The sequence below is a fragment of the Metopolophium dirhodum genome, chromosome 7 (genome assembly GCF_019925205.1).
Source record: "Metopolophium dirhodum isolate CAU chromosome 7, ASM1992520v1, whole genome shotgun sequence".
NCBI lineage: Eukaryota > Metazoa > Arthropoda > Insecta > Hemiptera > Aphididae > Metopolophium > Metopolophium dirhodum.
Window position 1 is genome coordinate 35,389,744 of NC_083566.1, and position 6,000 is coordinate 35,395,743.

Consider the following 6,000-nt stretch of genomic DNA (forward strand, 5'->3'; position numbering starts at 1 on the left):
AGAATATTTGTAATTACGTAACAAGCGCGTGTCTCATGGTCGGGATGGCTATAATAATATAAAATATTCGAACGTTTCGCTGACTGATCGACGTAGAGCCTAAATAATGATAGCTATTGAGGCTCGCAACTTTCATGGTACCTTCGTACCACCATGCAAGTGTGCACTAAGAAGGCGTCTTCCAAAATTCATATTTTATAAAGTGGTGCTTGCATAATAAGTATTTTGAGATTCAAGATGATCGATGAAAATGTTTAAGTTTTGAACACTATATACACACCGAATATTAAATAACGAATTGAATAAGGTTTGAGTCATACATAGAGTTGGTACATTTAATGGGCAACGAAGTGCACGGGATCAGCTATAGTAGATAGGTGTATATATATATATATATATTAGGTACAAATTGTTTTTTGTAAAATGAAACAAATTATACTTACCGGACGGCGGGGCTTATTATTGTTATATGACCGAAGTTTGTTACACGCCGTGGAAGGTACTACTGGTACTAGGTAGGTGGTACCTAGTTAATTTATTTACCAATACCAAACACAATAAATAATGATTACAAAAAAATGGCAGAAATCATTTTTTTTCCCGAAGAAAAAACCTTCACAGAGTTTCCAAGTTTGTTTTCATCTCTTGAGCCCGCTATTTATCGCAAGAGCGGAAGAACTTTTTTTTTCGTTTATACCCCAGTATTCAATTTTCGTCTTTGGAAAAAGAGACAATTATCGCTAACAGAAATACATAAATTGATAAAAATTTTCATATCATAAACGACAGACATCGAATCCTATAATTAATACCCATAATATGATCTTTTATGTGCAGAAAATCCTAGTGTACTCTTCACAGCATCGTTATTTTAGATAAACACCTCACCCATTCGGCGTGCTGACTGCTGATAATCCTCGTGTTCTTCGGCGTCTTCGTTTTCGTTGAGCATCGTATAGCTCACAATGTTATGAGGTTCATTAGAATTATGTATAGATATTATATATATTTTGTTGTACCCATAGATAATATAAGAATGGATAGGACATTCCTATACCGGTTCCATATGGGGCTGTGTGCTTTTTTGGGGAAGAGAGAACGTAAAGAGAGAAAGACGATATGGGGCTTTTTAAGGTTATGTGCAAAACTATTTTATTAAATAATAATGATAACATTATAGTCAGTTATATTTAGATATTTGTCAGTTTATTTTGATTGTTGTGCCACTTGTGCCTGGAAAATTACTCTAAACTTTGTTAAATATTTAAAATATTGAAAATATTTATTATTATTTATCAATTACATCATATCAATATTTGCCCCATATCATTTTAAAAATAGTATCACTAAAGTTTCATGTGATAAGTTCTTATGTCCTATCCCTTCTTATATTATCTATATGGTTGTACCGCCTCTGCTGTCGAGTTGATGGACGACTGCTACTGCAGTAGTTACAAACGTTGGCCACCAAACAATCGGTTACGAGTTTATGTGCAAACATAATACACAATATAATCACACATGCTTATAGACTATGATATATATATGTACGACCATACACTGAAGCTGAACCCGCTGAGGATACCCGTGTGTATCTATATTTTTATATTTGACGTGCTGTAGCCGAGCTGTAAAAGGGCTATGACGAGTGTAATAATAATTGTGTACAACGTACGGAGAGCAATGAAAAAAAAAATGTCTGTTACAGTGTCATATCGATAATAATATGATTAGTTGTACCAATTACTATATTTTACACTCGTTCGTTTAAGTCTACCGAGACAAATGATGACAATGTTTTATGCTCGGAAATAATACGATTTCATACGTATGGGTACCGTAACAATTTTTTTAATCGAAACCGCAACGTTTTATTTCATTTGTTCTTATAAAATAAAAATAACTATTATACAGCGGGTTAATCGAACGTCGATTAATTGTTTGATTTCAAATCCGCCGCGGCTATGCTCAATCAGATGTATGCAGATGGCTAACAATACATATAATAATATTATAGATCTATTTAGGGAGGTAACTCATTGTTACTGTACACCGGCGGACAGCAGTTTTAATTCAAGGCTGGGCATTAACGAGTTAAAAAGTTAAAGTTAAGTTAAAAAGTTAATTTTATTTTAACTTTTTAACTAGCTTAACTAGTTACTTTTGGCTTTTCATTAACTTAACTGTTAACTTATTAAATTTCTTTCTTAATTAACGTGAAATTAACGAGTTAATTTTTCATTTTAAGAAGTAAGTTAAGTTAATTTATTTTGTTTTTAATTTTATAATATTTCACTATTTCAATCTATTTCGTTTTCATGTCAAAAAATATGTATTGTAAATTGTTTAAAGTTAAAAATGTATATCATTCGAATCTTACTTATATGGAAATCTGTATGAAGTATTAACAATATATCCTATAATTTAGTTTTGGGTTGGAAAAAAATTAAGTACGTTAGCGTTGTATAAACAAATTAACTTTTTTTTAACTTAATAAAAAGTTAACAAAAAATGTGTATTAACTTTTAACTCAACTGAGTTAACCCATAGTTAAATTAACTTTTAACTTTTAACTTTTTGTTATCGGTGCATATTAACTTAACTTAACTGAGTTAAAAAAAATCATTAACTTGCCCAGCCTTGAGTTTTATACATAATATCATATGAATATATAGCATATTATTGTACAGGAACCTATACCGACTACCGTGTACCGGTATACATCCCGCCAAAAGTGATTGTGCGTGCAGTACGCACAACGTATAACATTATACAGGTATATTGTCGTTCCGCCCAATTCACACCTCCGTATAAATTAAATAAAAATTCGTATCTCTATTAAGTCGTTAACTATATTATACATACACACTTCAAGTCGTTTTGAATCACGAAGCCGCATAATATGAACTAGTTTGAACTATACAGTATGCCTATATGATAATATGTAGTACCTATTATATTTATGTAGGTATTATAGTATGCGGAAACGTTCACGTGAAAAAAATTAGCAAACGGGTCGACGACGGCTATTGATTGGAAATTCTCAAAACCTCCTATTTCCAAGTGTAATAAATTAAACGTCGTCCGCCGACGTGCTATAAGATTACATTTTCCAACTGCCGTTTTATTATTAAAATATATTCTGTGGGTTTGTTGCTGCATTGCGCGTTTAATATATTTTCTAGCTATAGTATAAATTATTGTATTGCGCGTCATTGATCTTATTATTGTGTCCTGCTCGATATAATATATTGTGAGCTTCCAGATCGATGACCCTATATGATGTTGTTTTTGTCGTTAACGGGTTAATGATAAATGTGTGTGTTTTGATTCGGTTGTATGGTGTTATTGCTTATTATTTAGTACGAGTAAACGAGTTTCCGATTGAATTGTTCAACAATCCCATGCCAACGGACTTCGTTTGTGTTTTTAACGGCCACTTAAAAAATATTCGAGTAAATATGTTCATAAAATGTGTTTCGTATTTTGTCTTTGGATCTATAGTTGGACTTTCCAGGCAGCATAATAGTAATATCACATAAATAATATCTAATAAATATATTAGTTACCTATACAATTTGATTTCATAGTAAATCGGTTATCGTTAGACTGTTATATAGTTATAACTCATGATTATTGATAAGTAATACATTTATACATACAAAAAAAAACCGCATTTAGCAATATTATAAGTTATAACTATAGCTTTTATTGATACGAGTAATTTAAACCGAAATAAATAAAACATGCAATAACTAAATCATTATAAGGTGGTGGCACATAATATCTAAAGTGCTATCAACTGTAATAAATACCTGCTACCATTAAAATCGAATTTATGATATAATTTAATATATATATAACCCCCTTACTCACTACATATTTTCTAATAGTATATTATACCGGATACCTATGTTTCAATTTTTTTTTTCAACTATATAAATACGTTTGTAAATTATCGCTAAAATCACAGTCGGGAATATAATATGTATATCTATGGTATATCATTCACGGGAGGGCATTTAGATGATTATTATGATAATCAAAACCAGTATGCGATTTCAAATGCAGTAATATAAAATAAAAATATGAATCCGCGAAATCGACTTGGAGCAGGTTACCTTCTTCGTACAAGTTCGTAGCTCTGCGATGAAACTGTATAATCGGATTTCCACAATTATATTATTATCAGGCGATGATTAATTACCGATACCATGGACATTATATAATCCTTGCTGAAATTAATTAGACATACGTCATAATATAATTATAATAATACCTTTTTGAAATTGTTCGTTGATAATAGCTTAGATCACCAATTACCTATACCGAAGTATGTTTATCAATAATTTTCAAGAAAAAAATTGGAGTTTATTTCATAGAGTATATTACTCTATGATGGTTTATCTATATTTATAAGGTCAATAACGAGCGTTTAAGAATAAGTCACGTGTGCGATATACCTGATAACGTATACCTAGGTTTATGGTCGTATCGATCAGTATCGGACCTTTCGGTACGTAGAAAATCTTGATCGACTTTTAGACATTTTGTTGTTTTCATCAGTACAGATAGATATTATATATAACTATAACGACATAATATGTTTATAAATCGAAAATATATCATAAGATACATATACATAGTACATGAATGTCAATTATGTCATATAAAGTATAGGTACAAACACACACGTATAATACTGAAAAAAACATATTATAAATTATAAGTTGTTAATTATATCGAAATGATCCCACGCCTGTGAATAGTTCAAAAAGATATAAAATATTTTTAGCATTGTATGGTGTATTTTTTACACGCCATACAATTTTAATGTTTTGATTTAAATGGTAATATATACGTTTTCAATGAAAATTTCATGTATCTATGGGTTTATTTTTTTTTTTTAAGTTACACAAATAATCAAAATTGATTTTGTTAAAAACTGGCTTTGCGTAAAAATCTCCGTTTTCCTTATTTTATTTCCCCCGATGCTTTTGAAAACTATATTGGTAATTTACAAGCTCCTGACTAAATGACAAGTATTGGAATTGTATCAGAGTTTTGTTAAGACGTTATTCGAGATTATGATTTATAAATATTTATTAATATTAAAAATATCCCGGAACAAGTAATATTAATATGTTAATGCATTATTGAATTATTCTCGTTGGTGGATACGATATATCTACCAACGATATCTCGTATGATAATTAATAACCACTGTATCTTTTAATACGAGAGTGATTCAAGTTCCATGCATATGTGGAGGTTATAGGTTAACCTAACCTAACCTTTGACAGTAAACAGTTATTATCTCAAAAAGTTGTAACATTTTTGAAAATATTTTTATTTATATTTTTTTTACATAATCTGGTCATTACAAAACAAGATGTTTGAAAATAAACTATATTTTTAATATTTTTCGCGAAATTATTTCTTGTGTTTTACTTTTTTGATTGACAACTTAGGTGCATTTTTAATATAAAAAACCTAAAAATATTAATTACGCTTCCTGTTACATCAGTTTAAGCTGAGAAATCGTTTTCCATTCTGAAAAGGGTAAAAAAATCGTTAAAGAAACTCAACATCAGAATCAGGGAATCAATGGACTAGCTTCTCTAAATATTCATTTGGACGTCAGTATATCATCTGAAGCAATTATAAATACGTTATAAATTCAAAACGTCGTTTAGATTTTTTATTATGAATTAGTTTACTTTTGTGTTGTAATTACATACAAATATATCAATATAAGTACATGGATTTTCTGATGCATTAATTCTAAAATATTATTATTAATCATTGATATATATTTTCATGAAAAATGTAATAGTACTACGCTTGTATGTGGCTTAGGTACTAGATTTTTTTCTTTAATTGAAATATATCTATGTTCTAACAAGTATGGACCCCCTCCCCTTGTACAAATTATAGTTGCGCCACTGAATCTCCGCTCACGATAACTTAAAATTATACTAAGTTATAACTAGGTAATAA